At 37.5% G+C, this 21,501-nt stretch overlaps 1 protein-coding gene and 1 long non-coding RNA gene across 2 annotated transcripts in view; both read left to right on the top strand.

The window, feature by feature from the left end:
* Nucleotides 1-21,501, top strand: part of LOC109105385 (cell adhesion molecule 4-like) — a 135,928-nt gene that overhangs the window by 35,072 nt on the left and 79,355 nt on the right. The gene's annotated exons all lie outside the window — the stretch shown is intronic.
* LOC109058138 lies at nucleotides 17,096-18,755 on the top strand. The gene is made up of 2 exons (XR_006156701.1): nucleotides 17,096-18,024; nucleotides 18,388-18,755. It is a non-coding gene; the product is annotated as an uncharacterized LOC109058138 (long non-coding RNA).

The following is a 21,501-nucleotide window of genomic DNA, read 5'->3' as shown; positions in this document are numbered from 1 at the left end:
ATTCACACACAACCTGTAAAGGTCCTGTAATGACACGTGACATCAGGATGTGATGTGTAATGTACGAGTCGAAAACGCTAGGCACGTTAACTTTCACTTAAGCTGGCGAACGATCTCAGTTTTAGTGCTGATAGTGAGGAGCTTACTGATCTATGCTTCATTACACTTTGCACATATTTTTTCGTCACGAACGTTGATCTGCCTTCAAAACACCTGGTAAAAGAGTCATCACTATGACACACCCTTTACGGCATGGGTTCTGGCTTTTGTTCACACACAGCTAGTTCCGGGACTGAATCCGGCAATGTTACTAGGTCCCCAACCCGGGATTGATCCCGGAATTAACTGTGTATTTGCGTTCACACAGAAAGCGATCCACAGTTTTCTGGGACCAACGTGCAGTGTGAAAGGGGCTTATGCCATTCCTGTGCCTGAATATGCCCATTTTACAGCTGTATGCGAAGAACAATATGTGAGTAGTATGTTCAAATACACAGTTAAAAGTGAAAGATTGAAGAAATAAAAAAACAGACAAACATGAATCTGGCAACTTTTTATTAAGGTTTTTTTTTTCTCAATTATGGCAGTTCACAAATTAAATGTTCAATGAGTGGCGCTAAAATTTTAATGGTCTAGCATGTTTGAAATTAACATACATTTGTCATCTCTAAAACCTACACTTAACCTTGCTGATAGTGTTAACCAAAGCAAACATATGGTTAAAAACATTTTTTTTTTGCTTTCTTCTATGTCTTTTAGTTTTTTTCATGTTCAAAATGTGACTTGTGTTTCATGAGATTTATACCCAAGCGCTTTGCAATGCAAGTGCAGTGCTTTACCAGGTGAGCTGCTGAGAAAGTTTACTATGTCAGAAAAGCCAAGTTAAGGAGCTGGTTATGTGATGCAAATGTCAAAAAGGTTTTTTATTTTTTTATTTTTTATTTTTACATATCATGCACTATGGTCATAACACTGTATTGCACAAGGAACTGTACAATATTTACTTACCTCATAATTAAACTTACTTCATAATCTGCCCCTGTAATCATAAATTGTATAAAAGGAATAAAAGTTCTGGGTGTTTTACTGCCACTCGTGTTCATTTCAGCTGGCAACTTCAGTGAATTGTATATGTATAGGTATGTTTTTGGAGTTTATTCAAAAATGCAGAGGAACATTCTTCCAATGAGCCTAGGTTGTGAAAATAGCTACTGGAGTGCATTCCCAAAATGTCTGTCAAGTGAGCTCACTTGCCTTAAAGGGGACTTTGAAAATCCCTGGATAACTTACTGTGCATCCAGTGGACACTTTCTGTCCCATGAGGGCGTGGGAGAGGAGAAAGTGAAGAACTGTAGTGCATATGATAGCATTTGATGATACCAACATGACAGATGTAGTATGTAGTGGTTGACCAAAATGGATTTTATTGACAGACAATGCCAATGACGTCTTATAGAACAAGGTGGCCGATATATATAATACTAAGATAGTAAATTACACATGCCACAGTGAAATTTATATATTTATTTTACATATTATTTGCTAAATAAATATTTTGAAAATTAATGAATATAAAAAATTGTGAACAATTAAAAAAATAAATCTATAAAATAAACAGATTTAGACTATACTTTAAATGGCACTTTTCTGTAATCCTATTGTAGCATTTTTCACAAACAAAGATGCTCAGGTGCTGGCGTTCTTAGTGCTGTCAAAATAAAGTTTTCAACACTAATACTGGCCAAACAGAAGAACTTATCAGTCTATGCAAAGGCTAATTAAGATATGAAGAATATATAGGCATTGGTGATATAAAACTAGTTGCATGCTACACTACACACATGCAGTATGATACTTATAGAACATTTTTTTTTAAACTCAAGAAGTAAGTTCTTTCAGATTTCTCATGCAGCTCATGTTTGTCCCTTCTGCTTGTTTTGGGACAAAAAGTAAGATTTAGACAAATGAAAACATGTCCATCTCTATCTCTTTCCCTCCCTCTTTCTGTCTTGTTGGCTCTTCTGGGTCTTTCCATCCATCTTTTGCTTTCTCGTTCATGGTTGCCCACTTGTTTTTCTTCCACATTTCCCTCGATGTTTCTCATTTGTGGACTGAAAGTTGCTGTTTGAATAATCATGTTTGTACTGCTTAATGGTAGGCTCTCTCTCTTATTCTGTGATTCAGCCAGAGCTTATCTTTTATAAACACTCTGCGCGTCTCCCTATCTCCCCCCTCAGCACACACGCTCACACACTTTCACTTTTCAGTCCCCTTGCTTGATTTATGTTGACCCCTCAAGCTAATGAAAAATACAGAAAAACAACCACGGCACAACATTAAATCAGCCCAGACTTCAGCTGTCACGGATGAACCATCACATTTCTTTGACTTCTTGTTTCGAACAGTTGATGGTAATGACAAACCTCAAGTGCTTCGCAGCTCCTCTGCTATTATATTCATCTCTGTCCGTCATCTTTGTGAAAATTGCATTGACTTCTGAAATGCATGTTACTCCCAGATATTTTGATGTGGCACGTCCCCAGACGACAATTCAGCCCAGACCGGTTGGCATGGTGTGTGTTTTTGAGCTGTCATTACCAGGGCAATCCGCCGAGGTTGAGAAATGGCTATGACAAATGAACGGTTAGGGGTCAGAACGCACTCAACTTCACAACGCAATGACGAGCCCCTTATTCCCTCACGAGAATGAATCAGACACGCTTTGAATTAAAGGAAAGCAAAGAGGGAGGGATGCGATCTGAAAAGCTTAAAATGAGATCGCAATGCTCCCTTCAAGCAGACAGAATTAAATGAAAGGGAGAGATTTCGTCATTATATAATCTTGGAAGCCATGCGATTATAACGGCTACCGCTGGGATTTTATTTCTCTCAATTTCCCATCAGGCCCTCTCCCAGTCCGTTGCATGTGTTGCACAAACAGTGATTCCTGTAATTAAAAGGCATTGCATAATTGGTATCTGTTGATGACCTGTTGAGTAGCACGTACATGTGTACTTTTAAGTCATCCCACAGGTAAAGACCTAGATCTAAGACAATCTCTATGCACCAATGAAAAAAGCCTCCACAAAACAAGCAAGCTCTTTAATTTATATAATTTTAAATCATTTTCATGAAAAATTTAAATCTAATGACTTTAAAAATGCAATGAGATGTAACTTTCAAGAAAAAATACTGCATAATTTCCATGCACCTTGAAAACATTATTTGTATTTTTTTAGACATATAACATGAATTAATTCATAAGTATCATTAGGCTTTTGACATTTGACACCCTGGACTAACCTTGTTTTGTCAAAATTGTCAAAATAGCTGATATTTCAAAACTTAATGACCTCGATACAGAGTCATGAGGGGTTGCGTATATTCCTGTTTTCTTCTCTTACCCTCCTAAACCATTACATGTGTGGATATGCGCAAATAGTGATTCCTGTTACTGAAAGTCATGACTGGCTATATTCCACAATGGGAATGCCTGTTGAGTAGCGTATGCATATTTACATTTGCGCATTGAGCCACCCCGCAGGTGAAGTTCATAGATCTAACAGAATGTATTACTGTAGCTCGTCAGGGTGTAAGTGTATTTGTGTACTAAAGGCTGACTGTGAAGCGTCCTAGTGGGAGTTTACTGGCGCGGTCATTTGTGAATGTGCTTGTTTGTGTTTGTACTGTATGATGAAATGGGGTTTATACATTTGTAAGCCTGTTGTCTTTGATACAGTCTGTCCACAGGCACACATTTGTGTCTGATGCAAAATAAAAGCGCATGTGTCTATGTAGTGTCCCCACAGGCACGAGCAGGCAACTGCAATCCAAACAATCCAATTACCATATATGTGCAATGTGTAAGTTAATATTAATATATCTGGCCCGAGGACATGTGTGAGTATCACTTACTATATGCAAATGAGTCATCTATGAACTGGTTTTCTTGGTGTCACACCTTGTATCGTCGTTCCATCAGGTGGCATTGGGAAGCACACTTGTGCGAGTGCACCTGTGGCTTTGTTTGTGTTCTTTTGAACACGGTAAGAAAAGATATTGAAATACTTATCGCTGAATAGATCATTTTGCATTTCTATAGATAAAAACAGCTTGTTTACCGAACAAATTCACCATTGAACGACAGAATCCGCACTCACTTTGAGAGCGTTGCTTGACAGAGAACTAAAGCTGAGGGCAAATTATCAGCCCGCTTCAGTCTGTGCTCTCAGCAGGGGTAGGCCTAGTCTATGCACTTTGTACAAAGCACCTCTGGAGGACGTTCAAATGTATGAGACGTGTGCACCAGTTCTTCTTTTAATATTTAATGTAAGTGTGCGTTCTGATAGCCGACCGTAATTACCGCTCTGACTCACGCTATAACTCAGTCATCTTTCTGAGTGCCAGTGTTATTTTTAGATTTTATTAATGATAATTTCCTCCGACACAAACAGTGCCCTTTCTCCACCTCATTTCCTCTACTCCTCCTCCTCGTTTTTTAGCCATTTTCTTTAGAGAGAAGTGGTGACATTATGTTCCTGGCTCTTTTCTTTAGGATTTTGAAGCAGATGGGGGAAATTGAAGTGCTTAAATACAAACAGGAGTAAGGTGGAAAGATGGCAAGCATGTCTGTATACTGTATGTCTATGGCTGTCATCCTCTTTCACTTGCACACACAGATATACACTGACTGAGAGAGAGCGGCAGCCTTGGAGGAGCATTAGGATGCTTTTCCACTGCGTGGTACGACTCTGCTCGGCACGGCTCAGTACGGCTCGGCACGGTTTGCGTTTCCACTGCAGTTTAGTATTGCTTTAGAGTGGGTGGGATTATTCACATGTCGTTATAGTTGCACCCCCTCTACTGCCACGACTCCTAAAAAAACCTTTTTCATTCAGCATCGCCCCATCAAGCTCTTACTGGGTCCGCTCCTCTGCTATCAACAAAAAAAGGTCCGTTCGTTCAAAACAGTTGTGTTCGATCCTTCACTGGCTGTGCTGATTTAAATCTAGCGGTTCTGTTGTGTTTGTGTTGCAAGTTCAGTGACGCAGGTAGTGATGATTCTCTCCAGCCAATCCGTGATCAGCAGAGTTTACACATCACGTTTTATGAAGCTCACTTGGAAGCTAAGATATTTTTGATGAAATCGGAGAGCTTTCTGACCTTGCATAGACAGGAAGGGAACTACCACGTTCAAGACCCGTAAAAGATAATAAGTACATTGTTAAAGTAGTCCATGTGACATCAGTGGCTCAACCTTAATTTTATGAGTTTTGTGCACAAATAAAACAAAAATAACGACTGTATTCAACAATTTCTTCTCTTCCGTGACCGTGTTCGACGCGCGTTCATGAGAGTATCACGACGCACATTGCTGTGGCTTTTTACAAGCAGAGGAATGCACATGTATGCTTTGAGGTACTGTCATGAACGGCCATCGAAGACTGACACGGAAGAGAAGAAATTGTTGAATAAAGTCATTATTTTTGTTTCATTTGTGCACAAATTTTTTTTCCCGTAGCTTCATAAAATTAAGGTTGAACACATGGTGTATTTTTTTTATTTCTTTACTTACTTACAGTACCTTTCTGGGCTTTGAATGTGGTAGTTGCATTGCTGTCTATACAGGATCAGAAAGTTTTCGGATTTCATCAAAAATATCTTACATGTGTTCCGAAGATGAACAAAGGTCTTAACGGGTTTGGAACGACACAATGTTGATTAAATAATAACTGAGAATTTTCATTTCTGGGTGAACTATACCTTTAAAACGTTTATTTTTATTCATTCATCACTGAATAATATCATTTGGCCTACATATTCCAAAACCTTCTTTGTATAGCAGCCTTTGAAGCTCTATCGCTGAACACTTTAAAACACGCCTCAGTTCTTTGTTTGCTCAAACCAAGTCTTTACCTGACCTGCTTGTTCTTTTATTTCAGCAACCACCGCCCGTCTGTCTGTTTAGTCTTATTTTGTCGTATCTCTTTACACTACATTTCTAAACGTTTGTATCCTTTTTTCTCCTCTCCATTCAGTCTCCTTATTTTCTCCTCCCATGCGGCGGAGAGCTCAGGTGGCTTTGGGAACATTATTTGAATAAAGGTTGACCGTGAGAGCGCGAGTGAATGGAAGGAAGAGAAGGTAGATAAAGGGCAGAAATAAATGTGTGTAACTAGAGGAGAGCCAGGAGCGAGGAGCACCATTTCTTCCCCTCTTTCTTTCTCTTTCTCTCGTTCCTTCTCTCCGGAGACAGGGCTTTAGAACTGTGTGAAAATCAATCACTTTACTCTTTCAGTCTGTCCTCTTTTCTCCTCTTTCATCTTCCTCTCTCTCTATCTTGTTTTGTGTGTGCTTGCATGTTTCTTCTCAATACATCACTTCAACACATCTATGCTCTTTTCAAAGGGGAGTGTTTATGAAACAACATTAGAGTACAGGACAAAGTGTTATATAAACCCCAGCGTTATCTATTTCAATAACATGGACAGAATTCTAAGATAGACCCTCACCCTTCCTTGTAGATTTAACCAGTGTGTGGTCAAAAGTTCAGTCATTAAATGGTTGATTTAACCCATCAGTGTACGTCTAATCCTTTGTTTGATTTTACGGGTTAATTTAACCCCAGGCTTTGTTCGTCAGAGAACTCCCTGCGTGTTGCCCGAGGGCAGAGTCACCGTTAGACACTTAGCGGAACACATGAAATACTAAACGTGCTACATGCTTGAACAGCTATGGCTTATAATATAATTCATTCATGGTTAAATGTTGCGGTACTTGATGCTTGTTTTTTTTTATGGCAGTATTCATGACAGCATTTATATGGCCTTTGACTACTATGGCTTTTAGTAGTAGAAAAAAAAATCTAATAATTATAAGAAACTATTATTTTAACTCATAATACTGTATCACCTATTCTCATGCCAGCAATCTATTGTTAGATAAACATGAGACACATTTTGGGGGTATTAAGGATTTTAAACTTCAATACAGTAATTCAAAAATTAAATTAGCGTTCATATATTGCCAATAATTGCCACTCCTAATGAGCTCTGTGTATTTTTACTGCACTTTTTTTTTGTTTCTGTTCTGAAAGGTCTGTTGTACAGTGGCTTGTCAAGTGTTGATGTATTGTGGAATCTGTGTGTTATGTAGTCCATATGCTGAGGAATGCGTTATGCTGTTTTGCCTTGAACTTTACCATATTGGGTGTCTTGCATTTCTATTTTGAGCAGTTTTGTCTATATACATGTACTTTTTTCTTTATGCTCTTTCCCTCTCAACATTGGTTTTCTGTTACCATGGCACTCTTTCAGGTTCAGCTGTTTTTCTGAATCCTTCTCCTCTCTGTCACTCTACACCTCACTGCCTTCTTCCCGTTTTCTCATCACGTGATGATGTTCTTCTCCATACTATCATCGCGCCCTCTTCAACAGTGTCTGTTCAGTGGTTTCCCTCTCTCTCCAACTGTGTGATCTCTCATCCTTGTTTCCACCATTTCTCTTCCTTCTTTCATCATACTCCTCTCACGATCTTCTGGACCTCTTTTTCTCTCTCCATGCATCATGATACAGTATGTCCCAGTTCTGACAGGGACCCTCGAGGGCCAGTTCCTTAATGAATGTGAGTGCCACATGAATATTTCATGCGCCTTGTTCCTGTTTACTTAATGACAGCGCTAATTCAAAGGCCCATTGATTAAAATTTCATTTTATTTTGTTAGATGTTTTCTTGTTTTTCTTATTTGCTCAAGATGGGGTTTGTTTGTCTGCTTAAGCAGCATGTTTATGAGCTAGCGAGCGAAAGATTGCGAGGAGCAGATACTGTATTTCAACTTTGATGCATGCATGGTGTTGTGCGAATGTTTGTGCATTAGTTTAGTGATAGTTTATTGTACAGCTTTTCAGCTTGTCCTCATTTTTCTGTTGTTTTTTTCTTTGTCTGTTTTCTCTCGCAGTTCTTCTCTCCAGAGACACAAATACATAGCTGCAACATTTCCTTTATCAGAGAGACAGAGAGAGCGAGTGCAGACGCACCTCAGCATGATTGTTCAGCTTGTTCTCTCTGACACACTCTTCATTTTCTTCCAAGATCTTTCATTGCCCTTCTTGCCTCTTAGAGTCTTGTTTTTGCTGTCTCTCGGTTTTTGATTTGCTTGCTTTCTTGTGGTCAGCGGCTGATAGTTGGTACCCTCTCTGTCTAGCCTCTTCAGAAGTTTTTGAAGCAGCTATTTGTGTGCCATGTTTCCACACGAAAGCGACTGTGCTTGCTCTTTAAAGACAACAGCTGTATCTGATTCAGCAGTCCTCTGTGTTTTCGTTCGTCTTTGATTCCAAGTCTCTATTTCCATCTGTCCTCCACTGATCTCTGAATCTGTGTTTTTTCCTCCTCTCTGATCCCGTCCTCCTTCTATCATTTACAACGTACATATCTCTTGCCTTAACATCTTCTACCTGCAGTCATTCCTTCAGATTTTCTTTCATTTCTCACTCCATCCCAGCTGTGTCCCCTGATAGCCTCAAGATGTAAAAATGAAAGCAAGTAAGAAAAAGGAAGACATCTCTCCCTCCTCATTTCTTGCGTTCTGCGTAGCTGGGAGGACAGTTTTGTAGCATTTCTTATAAAAAAAAATGACAGGGTAAGGATTTCAAAGGATTGTTCTCTTATAAGTGAAATGCTGTCATTTACTCCTCTTCATGTTGTTCCAAAATTGTATGTCTGTCTGTTTGTCTGCTGAAGAAGGTGAAATTTTGATGACTGTCGTAGTCGCCCTCGTCCTTGCATTAGTTTTTTTTTTTTTTTTTTGTGAATATTAGGCTTTGAAAAGGATGTAAGCACACCATATAAGTATCTTAAAAGTGGTCAACGTTGCACAAGTCATCATTCAATGATAACTTTCCTTTGACACTAAGATTGAGTCAGTCCATTTGATTCGTGAATCAATCTTTCAGACTTTGTGAACTGTATCAAGCGATTGATTCAAATGATGGCTCAAATGATTCATTCACAAACCACATGCTACAGATTTCATGAACTCTAATGAACATGTGAAAGTGAGTTATCAAGATTTTTGGTGAATAGCGACTTTAGGCTGGAATACAAAGAACAGACTTTGAAACACTAGGCATCACACACTTGCTGACTTTTTAAATGGTTACAGAGAAAGACTGGACATCAAACATTAAATAACAGAGGATCACACGCTATCAGACTTTTAAGTCGCTCCAGACACATCAAACTCAAACACAAACATGCGTCTCATTGCTTGAAGATGTATGACGAATAAAAAAAATATTTTATATATTCAGACTGGATGGAATCAGTCTGAAGCTAAAGAGTCTGTGCCCATCATACTCTCCTTCAGAAAAAAGGTACAAAAGCTGTGGCTGTACCTAATATGTACCTTTAAGGTACTAATATGCACTCTTTACAGGGTAAATAAGGCAGAAACGTGTACCGTTTGAAAGGGTACCACTCCAGTGACAGCTTTTGTACATTTTAGTACACTGTGATTTTCTGTGAAATCTATTGGCTACAAAACTCACAGAAAACTAATCAGCGCTAAAGTCATATAGGCCTAGTGTATTCTAGCCTTTAAATTTTGGTCTGTTTGTCAATTAAATCTGTCATATGGGTTCAGAAGACTTGTAAAATAGTGTTCAAATTGTACTGAATGCTTATGGGTTTTTTTTACGGTGCTTTCCTGTCCTTTTGAAACCCCAAAGGTTTAGTATCCATTCATTGTAATTGCATGGAAAAGGCGGCAAAATGTTTCTCTTTTGTGTTCCACAGAAGAAATGACCGACATGAGGGTGTGCAAATGATGACAGAAATGTCATTTTCAGGTGAATTATTCCTTAAAGGGAGTGCGAGAAAGTGATTTGAAGACTTGTCAGCCAGTGCTTTGCTGTGGAGAAGAACGGACAGAGAGCAGAGAGATGAGAGGGTGTCACACTCACTTCACTCAAAAGCAATTGATGGTCGTTTACCTGCTAACAACTCCAATGAAGGATTCGCTATCCCTCGCTTCCTCTCATCTCTCTCTCTATTTCTTTCAGTTTCTGTCCATCCATCTATCCATCCATCCGTTCTCTCTGTCCCTCAAGACTAAAGTTGGTCTTCGCAATATTTTATCATTTCTCCATCTGTCTCTCCCGCTGAATTTATTTGCCTTCACATCGTATCGACTCTAAATTGAATTCTTTTCTTTTGGCCCATCCTATCTCCGCCTGCCACCCTTTGAAGTGTTTTTATGTTGTCAGTGCTTTTCCTTCAGAGTATGTTGTGAATGAAAGTAGCATAAAAATGAAGGGTGTGTGTGTTTGTGGATGTGTGTGTGAGCGATAACAGTCGACACAACCATTTACATGAAGCTGTTCTGAAGTTCAGAGAACTTTGAAGCCCAAGATTGACTCTAGAGCACTACTCACACTCAACCCTAAGTGTGTGTGTGTGTGTAGTAAGAGAGCTGGTAATACTGGGATACATGAGAACATGCTGTGTTAGTGTCACTGGTGAGCAGTTTGTTGCCAAGCAATTCTGCTTGTCTCTGTGCTAACTTTTGTATATATGCCTGGTGAAATGAGCAGGTTAGACTGATCTCAGCCCACTGACCGTTCAAGTACCGTTTTATGCATACTGTAAATAAAACCACTTGAATGGTGCGTTCCAATCAGATTGCATTTGTTTTCTGCATCTTTTTGTGTATATTTTTGTCAGTCCACCAGGAAGTCATGTTTACAAGTTTCAATTCTGATCCCTTATTAAAGAAATTATTCCGGTGTGATCACATTTGATCAGCAAATCTTTGCAGGTTATCCATGCAATCTGGAATATCATATGAGGGTGAAACAGTAGATATTGCAACATTAAGTTGTTAATGAGGATACACAGAGTTGACCAGAAGAAAGTTGCTTCTATGCAAGCTGTGCTTCATGCATCCCAGCACCATTGACAGTAGGCAGTGGTCATTTTTAAATGTAGAATTTTACTGAAATGTTGTTAATGGATGCACCTTTAGTCAAAATCAGTACTAATCAAATTGGGTTTATGTTCCACAACAGGGCAATACTGTAGTCACAGGATATGTCCTAAACACACTTTGTGGAGAATATAGTTTCACAACAGGGCAATACTGTAGTCACAGGATATGTGCTAAACATACATCCAGGGCAATACTGTAGTCACAGGATATGTGCTAAACATACTTTGTGGAGTATAACAATACTGTGGCTGGTTACTTTTTATGTCACTCATATGGTCACTTCTTTGGGTTGTGAGTGTAAGCTTGGACCAGCATGAATTTATATTGACTTAGGCTGGTTTATGGTTGTTTGGTGCAGGTCTAACTGTTAGACCAATAATATGCTGTTCACCAGCAAAACTTCACCAAAGGAATAGTTCACCCAAAAATTACAATTTTGTGACCATTTACTCACCCTCATTTCTTTCTAAACCTGTGTAAGTTTTTTTTATCATGTTGAACACAAAAGGAGATACTTTGAAGAATTTTGAAAAACCAAACAGTTGTTGGTCCCCATTGACTTCTATAGTAAAGAAAGAAGTCAAATCAACTGTTTGATTACAGCATTCTTCAAAATATATTCTTTTATGTTCAACAGAGGAAAGAAACTCATACAGGTTTGGAAAGACATGAGGATGAGTAAATTATGACAAATTTTCATTTTTGGGTGAACCATCGCTTTAACCAGACAGTTAAGGATGGATATTAATACAGATTTCTTAATATAATTTAATTCTGAATCATATACACTTGATTCTGCTAAATTCAATTTCGATTGGGTTTGATTTCATTATGGTTTCTTCTGATACTGTATATTTCAGTTATGTCCATTTTACTTAAATATGTAAGGCATTCTCTCTCTGCTTAATGCCATACATTTGTTTCAGACTGATTCAAGCCAGTGACTCATCTTTTTTAACTATACACACACACACACACACACACACACACACACACACACACACACACACACACACACACACACACACAAACACAAACATATATATTTTACATATCAGTAATAATGTACTGTAACCTAAGTTACCAAAAAGGAATGTGTTTCTATGTCCATGTGTGATGAACACAAGTAGAAGCTTCACAGGAGAGAAAAGCCTTTTTTGGCCCTTGTCAGTATGTTGCCCCCTCAGGGCTTTTGTTTGAGGATTGGTTCTGACACACTAACATTGAAAACACACAACCACATACACACAAACATGATGTTGGTCAGTTAGACTTCAGTCCCTTTTATCGTCACAGACACCTCTCTCTCACACACACATAAACACAAAAAACAAGACTGATGTTTCTATAAAAAGATTTCCTCACCAAAAGAGTGAGTGAGAGAGAGACTGAAAGACTAAAGATGTAATTGGGCTTGTTGCTGGCAGCTTGTGATGCAGGATCATAAATCCAGGTCCATTAGAGCTCAGTTTAAGCTTCATAATCCAACCCGTTCCAGCACTGCTCATCTATTAGCACTCCAAGCATCATAATTACAGCTGCTTGCTGGGCCTGGATATGTGGACATGCGCCCTGCTTTTTCTTACACATACTCCACCGTTTGCCATCTCTTAGAGTCTCGGGATCATAGACAGTGTGATCACAAGAACAAAAATTATTTCCTATGGTCTTGATTTACATTTAAGCCTTTGGAGAAAATGCTCAAGCCATACACAGTAGTAATCAATAGTCAGTCAGTAGTATGACATCTCCCATAATAATGTGCCAAATGTTGTTGCCATCGCAAGACATGTAATATATTAATACAGGCATCTTCAAACTGAGATTAGGGAACCGCTGGAGGTGTTCAGACAATTCCAAAAAGAAAAAGTGAAATATTTACAGACCTGTGCATTTCATACATTTTTTTTGTTCTATCATTTTCCCCATGACAGCCTAGGTCATTGTTTATTAAATGTAATATAAAATAATTGTAATTTATACCTGTGATGGCAAAGCTGACTTCAGTCTTCAGTGTCACATGATCCTTCAGAATCATTCCAATATGCTGATTTGCTGCTCTAAGAACACTTCTTATTATCAATGTTGAAAAATTATTAAAAATATACGTCAAATAAATACATAATGAATGTTTTAAAAAAAATGTAATCATTTAAAATGGAAATATGGTTCTGTAAGGTTTGAAAACCCCTTTATTAAAGTATTCATTTGGTAAATGTTTCTGTATAACCTTGGTAAAGCCTACATGAAAGTCCCTGAAGCAATATCTGCACTGCAGTACTGTAAATGCAAAATTGGTGTATAGAAGCAATGAATAGACTGTTTTTTTTTTTTTTTTTTTTTTAATGTTGCAACTATTATTAGACTTCCTGCTTAGTGATATGAGACCGTTTTGAGCTCTAAGGAGTAATACATTTAAAAAAAAAAATCAATGTGTACTTTTTGGTACATAAGAAAAGTAATATTTCCATGATGTAAAACCACAAAGCTTCCATCGCTTTTATACAAGCTGCAGTTATAACAGAAGTTTTTACATTAGAAACACATTATCTAACCAAGCCAAAGCCATCAGGGTATTTAAAATGATGAGTCTGTCGCACCTGCAGTAACTCATTTCTTTTTGGCACTGCACAAATTACAAAAGAAGATTTAGCCCCTGCGGCGGAAAAACACTAAATATCAATGTGATCTTGCTGCTGAAACTCTTTGCAGTCTGTTAAATAGGCGAGCAGACATGCGATTCAATGTGCTGATTTGTCCTCTACACCTCACTGGAGCGCTTTCTGAAAGCTGCGTCTGGTATGGCTGAATCCTACAGCTGCTCTGGATTAAACATGTATTTAGCAGATAGATTGATGCCTGCGATGCTGCGATACACCAGAGTGGTGGTCTCCTCGGCACTGAGGCCCACCCAACTCGTCTACAGATGGGATAACTAGTTTGGATGGCAACGGTTTCCGGGGAGGTCCCTCTTTGATCTGCTTCCCTGGGCTTTTGATTTCAGGCCAGGCGAGTCTGAACTACCTGGCACCGGCATCAGCGCTGAGATCTCTCGGATCTTTTGTTCCGCCGTTGTTATCGGTGTTTGATTTTTCCGTAAGTTACCACCTGGGTTGTTGTAAACAAAGCGGTTATAAAGATGGCTGTCTGTAAATTGTGTTTAAATGAGCCTTTTCTTATCTTTAACTACGCTTCTGCTTCCATATTTTGAAAATGAATTTGAAATCCATCCAGTGCATGTTTCCGTGACAATCCGAGGGGAAAAAGATGTGGAAAGCAGTATGGAAAAGTGTTTTTAGGTTCAAACCAAGACAATATCAGCAGATGTTCTGGCACGTTTAAAGCCTCATAGAATATGATCTCATTTCATGCTGGAGAGTAGTTTGAGTCCACACTGGACCAGATCCTTGTTTAAAAAGTGAATGTGGAGCTATCACCTCATAAAATTACTAGAATAGACTAAGGTTGGCAAAACAGGCAAATAAATTGAACATGCTTGTTCAAATGAAAACAATTATGTGAACTTAAGAGAGCTGGACTGGAACTGCTGGAGTTTTTTGTTGTATGAAAATCAGACTTGTGTAACAGATTGTTCTGGCTTTAAACAGTATTGATGAGCCACATTTAAACCCGAGAAGCAAATATCTAACTGCACATTAATTAATTTACTCTATAGTATATATTGAACTTTAGTGTGGGTTTTCTTTGTTATTTGGCCTGAACAGTTAATGAGCTAATGAGCTGGGTACCAGGTGGAAATATGTATTCAGATTATTATAATTATTGAACTTTGCGCTATTTTATCATATCCCTGTGAACACAGTAGGGTTTTAGAGGTTTTATACTTGGTCACTTCATGTCTCTTGATCAGCTGGTTTATTTTTGTATTATGTGCATCTCAAGCCAACTACTAATTTGAGTTATTTGATTTATTTATTTATTTATTTATTTTTTATCAATTAGGCCTACATCTTGGAGCCTGTTTACATTGGGTCTTATTTTATGTATTTATAGAAAATATTTAGAAGACTTGAGCCTGTTTACATTGGGTCTTATTGTATATATTTATATAAAATATTTAGAAGACTTGGTATTAGGGTTTTTAAAGATTCACTTACCTTCATCTGTTCCCATGTATAATTGACCTTCCGAGTTGATGAAAGTTTATATGTGAATTATAAGCTTAAATTAAATTTTCTTTTCAGAAGACTTGACATGGATTTCTTTAACTTCTTTTCTTTTTAGAGCATCAAATCTCTCAGGTTTCATTTAAAATACCTTCATCTGTGTTTTAAAGTTGAATGAAAGTGGAATGTATTTGTAAGAGTTGTATAGATGATAGATGATGTTGTTAAAATGATGTAAGAATAAAGGAAATGAGGATACACATTATATAATTTTGACCTATAACAGTTGTGGCTCTGATATATCATGGATCTCTACATTGCATTTTGCCTAACAGCACCCCCTACAGTCACTATTACAGCTTTTTAAGCTCGAAATGACTTTAATTTAACCTCACAACTGAATAAAACTTTAAGTATTGATTATACAAGACTCTGAATGGAGAATTATGTCAGTAATGGTTATAGATGTTCGTTTAAATCTTCTCTGACAATGAAGTGTATGAATCTTTACTAGCGCATTGTGGTCTATTTCACAGATGGCCAATCACAGATATTCTCACCTTAGCTTTCCCCGGTAATGCATTTTCAAAGAGAGCTGTGCTGACTTGAGATTTTTCCATTTTTCCTCATGGCACGCTGAAAAATAAATAGACTGACAAAGGCCTCCATCTATTCATCTATCTATAAATCTCTCTATCACTGTCTGGCTCTTTCTGTCTGTCTGTATCACTTCTGATAAAAATCTTTAATTAATCTACGCAGGCAATGCTGCAGACCTCACGTGTCTGTCTCCGCTCGGCCCAATAGTTTCCATTTTACCATTCTTAAGACGTCAGTCCTTTCCGTCATCATTGGCCTGGAGCGAAACAGTGTTTCTTCTGTCTGGACTAGCGTAAAGGTCTTTTGTATGTTCTAACTGTCCACTCCAGACAGTGACAACAGTGGTGACCTCACATAAGGCCAGGATGTCTCATCGTTCCCATCTCTTGTTCGATCCTGAAAACCGATGACGACTCTCTCCATCTTTTCCTATCTCCCTTCATCTGTGTGAAGTGTGTCCATGTGTGTGCAGATCACAGTTCAGTGGTTGTAGCGAAGTTTGTGTGTGTGTGTGTATGTGTGAGAGAGAGATTTAAAGATTAATGTGTTTCTGTGCTGTGTGCCCCAACAGTAACGGCTAAAGGCAGTCAAGCACACTCTAAATGAAACAAGCTTGTTTTTGCGTTACCTTCTGGAGAGAGAAGCATGTGCGTGTGTATCATCCGCAAGGCCTGGCAGCAATATCAGAATGAAAATGGCAGAAAGAGCAAAGGCAAGTGAGTGAGTCAGTAAGTTGAAGGGCCTGAGTGTTTGTTTGTTGGACTGTGACAGGTTCTTGTCTAGGTTCTTCTCTAGACTTACCCAGAGTGCAGAAGTGAGAGTAGCTTGTTCTAGAGAGGCTGAACGGTAGACACAGAGTTGTTTGAAATAAACATGATGAATGCAGAAATGAAAGCGGCTCATCAGCAGTTTATCTTGTGATTTTTCTTTGCAGAGGCAGTTGATTTGGTATTATTTATATATTGTGAATTAGGTTTTTATATTTTCATTTTGATTTGTTTAATTTTTAGTAATTTTGTTGTGTTTTTGTCATTTATTAGTTAGTTACTGCACTGATGAAACCAAAAGACGCACATAAACAGCAAAAAATGCTTAAAATTGGGTCCTCGATAATGAAAATAATAAAACAAACAAACATTTGGAGCCTATGGTGTGCCATCTTTTTTTATTTTATTTAATTTTTTGTTACTGCATTTAAAATATTTATTTTACATTTAACAAAATATTATTTAATTTAGTTTCATTTCTACAGTAGTGCTTTAACTTAAACATTTCAACTTTGAAAGTTTATTTTGATATTAAAACATTAAAATATATTTCTTTTTTTTATTTTTTTTATTTTAATTTTTATTTTGGTGTTTTAACTTTAAAATATGAATTTTATAACCGTTGTTTTATAAAAATATTCAATTAACTATCATAAACTATATATCTTTTTAAAGCTAAAACACTCAATATCCATGTTCTGAGCTTGTTTTTTAAATCAATACACCAGAGAGGAAAGGGTTAACATAAATGCTGAAGGACCGGTCATTTAAATATGTACAAAGTGCACGGCAGTACTTACGTTTCAGCTCGGACTATTCCAAGAAACACCAGCACACATTTCGAGGTAGGGGTCCACTCTTCAAGATGCATCCCACTTTTTAATCCAAAACAACGAAACAATAGGGGAGGGGAAAAAACGAAAGATCCTCCTTTGTTTACATGAGCGATTCGAGTTATAGTTGTCGAGAGCGTCCATTTTCAAAGAAATATCGATTCTCATTCGTATTCCAGCTTTTGTTTCCTATAGAATGGTCTATTCCGTGCAAAATGAGCCCTCCCTCGTCTCTCTCCTTAAATCACAGGCGATGTTATAACCCTGAACAGGCCAGGAGTCACTGACTGGTTTAGCGAGGGGCCAATCACCGCACCTCAGTTTTGGCTGTTGTAAGCTAGCCAATGCCTAGCCAGCAATGTTTTGATGGATGGATGTGTTAGCCAATCACAAGGACGTTTACAGTGATTCACAGTTTGCACCGTTTCGTAATCAGTTTGAAGATTCAGCGAGCGCAAAAGTTGCTGTGTGTCCGTGCGCTCTCGTCTTTACGCACGCGGCGCACTCAGAGCGGCGCAGAAGCGCTACACGGGTATCTATCAGCGAGCGGATATTCTCCACAGCTTACATCTGAATCTCTCCAGCAAAGAACGTCGACTTTAGAAGAGTTTTTGTGGTGTTTGATCATGTTTTGGAGGCCGTGATGAGAAGCAGCGGCGAAGAGCAGCAGAAAGACCCGGAGAGATGCATGCAGCCTGGGATAGCATTAGCACGTGAGTTTCAACGCTGTTCTCTTGAATGTTTATATATGTTTATCATGTGTTTGCAGCTTTTGATTCATGTTAGCTGTGTTAGATTATAAAAATGACACCGGAGAGGGAAAATATGAGGGGGCTACATGATTTATTTATGCATGTTTGTGCGTGTGTATGTATATTGAGTATGTTTGTGTTTGTGCGTATGCATGAGTATTGTGTGTGTGTGTGTGTGTGTGTGTATATGTGTATGTATATGTATGTTTATGTGTACGAGCATTGAGTATGTATATTTATATGTGTGTATACAACATGTAAACACAGTTTTGCAAGTTTGATTTGTTTTGTTTACACACTCTTTCTCCCTTTCCTGTGTTTCAGTGACTTTGGTGTGCAGTTGGTCAAAGAGCAAACCTTTTTAGTGACTGCCTTGAGTGTCTTCCTACACTGTAAATACTGTAAATAGTTGCTTTTAGTTTTTCAGTAACTTGATATTCATAATAATTAGCAGAGAAAAAAAATGTACAATTACAAAATGTAAAATAATAAATAAATTGTATTTTGCATGTTTTGTGTTCATTCACTCTAAAATGATCACTGATCTGTTTTCATTATTAGAATTGTTCAAAATAAATAGTTTAGTTAAAATGTTAAAATGTTGTTCTGAAATAATTTTTGTGTTTGTTTGTGGTTTCATGGGTAGATGAGTTCTGAGTTGATATACATATGTAGTGTATGTAGTATGCAGTGTCATATGGAGTCTCTAAATAGCCTTTTTGAAAGTATTCCTAGACTTTTCTTGAAATAAAAGATCTAAATGACTTTTCCAAAGCTTTTCTTTAAATAAAATACCATAAAGATGTACTTTCTGCAAGTTTACCTAAAAAATGTTTTATTTCAGCTTTTATATCAGGAAAAGTTAAGGCGTCCTTTCAAAAAAGCCCAAATTTGTGCCCAAAAATGACCAAATGAGTCAGGAATAGTTTTTTTTCTTGTGTATTATGGTTGGCAGAGCAGTTCTGAACTGATATACATATATGCATTATGCAGTTTTGCCTCATTTGGTCATTTGGTTACCAGGTGTACATTTGGAGTCTCCAAATGGCTTTTTTAAAGGACGCCTAGACTTTTTTTAAAAATAAAAGCTTACAGAAACTACATTTTTTTTGGGAGTATCATCTTCAAATTTGAATCAAAATATGTTCATACATTCAGCTTTATGTTTATGGCATTTTATAGGCCTTTGGCAAATAAGTCACTATCATTTTTCCCTTAGTGAATTTCATTCAAAGATATCATGAGTCAATTTCATGTAAGTTTTACCTTGTTTTACTCTGTTGCTATACTAGTTTTGAGTTATTATGACTCCAGAGTAATAAAGGTTTAAGTGTCTAGTTTCAGACAATACCAGATTTATAAATTTAGACCATAGGGTTCAAGAGCTACAGACATTTTTATTTGGGTATGTCGTTTTTCAGAAAATGCTCAAAAATAGGGGCGCAGGTTATTAAGCGTTATAGCTTTATTTCAGCAATGTATTTCAATAAAAAATCATTTGAATTTTAGTTTTACTTAACAATAACAACCCTGGTCAGAGGAGTGAAATGAAATCCTGAAAGGAGAGAAAAAACTGCTAAAACCAACCAGCCTAAGATGGTTTTCTGGTCTAAGCTGGTTTTTGCTGGCCTAGCCTGTCACACTGATAGGTGCCCAAAAGCCCTTTAAAATGAGCAAACCAGCCTGGTTTAATCTGCTTTGACAGAGAAACATGAAACGTAACCATTTTTGTCTTGTGGAGTTTGTGAATGTTTTACATTTTCTTTCAGATGTGTTGTGTTTGAAGGTGGATGAGAGCTTGAAGGGGTTTGTTTACTTCTCTCTCTTTGTCTCTCAAGGCAGAACAGGGCTAGTCGTATGATTAGATGACATTGTGATGATGGACACTAATTTAAATGAGAGTGGTCATGAGAACAGGGCCGGACATGCACGCGTATGTCTGTATATAAACTAGGAAAAAAAAAAACAGCAGTAGATTTCCATCACCACAAATTCCACATTAAAATATTGAATTATCTCTCATATTAATGCATATTTCCTGTTCTGATGACATCACTTAGTCTGTGTGGGCTAGTGAATAATGTTTACAGGATAGCTATTTGCGCATTACTTTAGCAAACTCCCATTTGGTTTGACTTTATTCTGGTATTTATTAACAGCCTCTTTTCACAGTATAATCACTTCTCAAAGGATAAGATCAAGTCCCGATCTACGTTTTTTATCTGACTGAATTTTCTGTTTCTCTCAGAAATACATCAAATTATGCAAGTAAAATGTGTTGCAAATGTCACATTTGGCATTAATATTCATAAAGTCAAATCTTACATGTTATCAATCTCTATATTACAGGCAGAGAGACTGAGAGAGAGAGTGTGTCTGAAAGAGCATGACATCACGCATGTAAGGCCTCATGAAGGATGTGAAAATCATTAGAGCACTGAAAGAGAGCAATAAAAAGAGCAAATGACTTTGTCATCTATTTAATGTTGGAGGAGAGAGGGAGAGAGGGATTCAGCCATAAAAAGGGAGTGAGAGATAGCTATAGCTGCAATGGATGTAAGAATGTATAGAAAGGAAGGGATGATTGACAAGGAAAGAGAGAGAGAAGGATAGAAGTCAAACTGCACATTTAATCTCCTCCACTCTCTGACATGCTGTAAATCAACCACAAAACACTGTTACTAGAGCTTGACCAGCCACACATACGCATAGAAAACTACTGCACCGACACACACACACACACAGAGCACTTCTGTGATATACAGTGCCAGGAAGTGCTTACAGTATAGTGCCACAGTGTTACTGTGTTTTATGGGCATAGTTCCATGGTAATAAAAAAAAATTCTGCACTGCATATGTATGTTAAATCATATGCAGTATGGTATGCTCTGAACACAATATATATGTGTATACAGGCGTGCTCATGAGTTTTTCAGTGTAGTTCTCATGACAGATTTGGTTTGGTGCTCACACTGCCCATTAAATATATCTTTAAAAAATACAGTGATCAATAATAGTAATAATAGTATTATTCCATTAATTTCGTTTTTTATATATAAAATAAAGTACAACAAAGTAAATAACGTTTGATAATAATATCATATTTTAAAATAAAAAATGAGTATTAAAAAAATTAAAATGTTCACCCTTTTTTTAAATAAATTTTCAACATTTTCAAACCTAAAATCAGCAAGTTTTTATTTTGGCGTGTTGTCAGCAAGTGAATGCCGATTTTAGTGCTGCCAAGTGAAGCACGTCAGTGAATGAAATATCTAGTTTTGCTTTTTGCTCTGATCCTGGCAGCACATAGCCTAGATTTATGCATTCGGTTTGAATGGAAATCTTATACAGTATTAGTTAGTCAATCTAAAACGGTGATTGTGCATCTGTCAACCATGTCGGTGTGCAAATGAGCGGTCTGAATTTATTAACAGTGCA

The sequence above is a fragment of the Cyprinus carpio genome, chromosome B16 (assembly GCF_018340385.1).
Source record: "Cyprinus carpio isolate SPL01 chromosome B16, ASM1834038v1, whole genome shotgun sequence".
NCBI lineage: Eukaryota > Metazoa > Chordata > Actinopteri > Cypriniformes > Cyprinidae > Cyprinus > Cyprinus carpio.
This window is presented reverse-complemented; position numbering and strand designations above follow the sequence as displayed.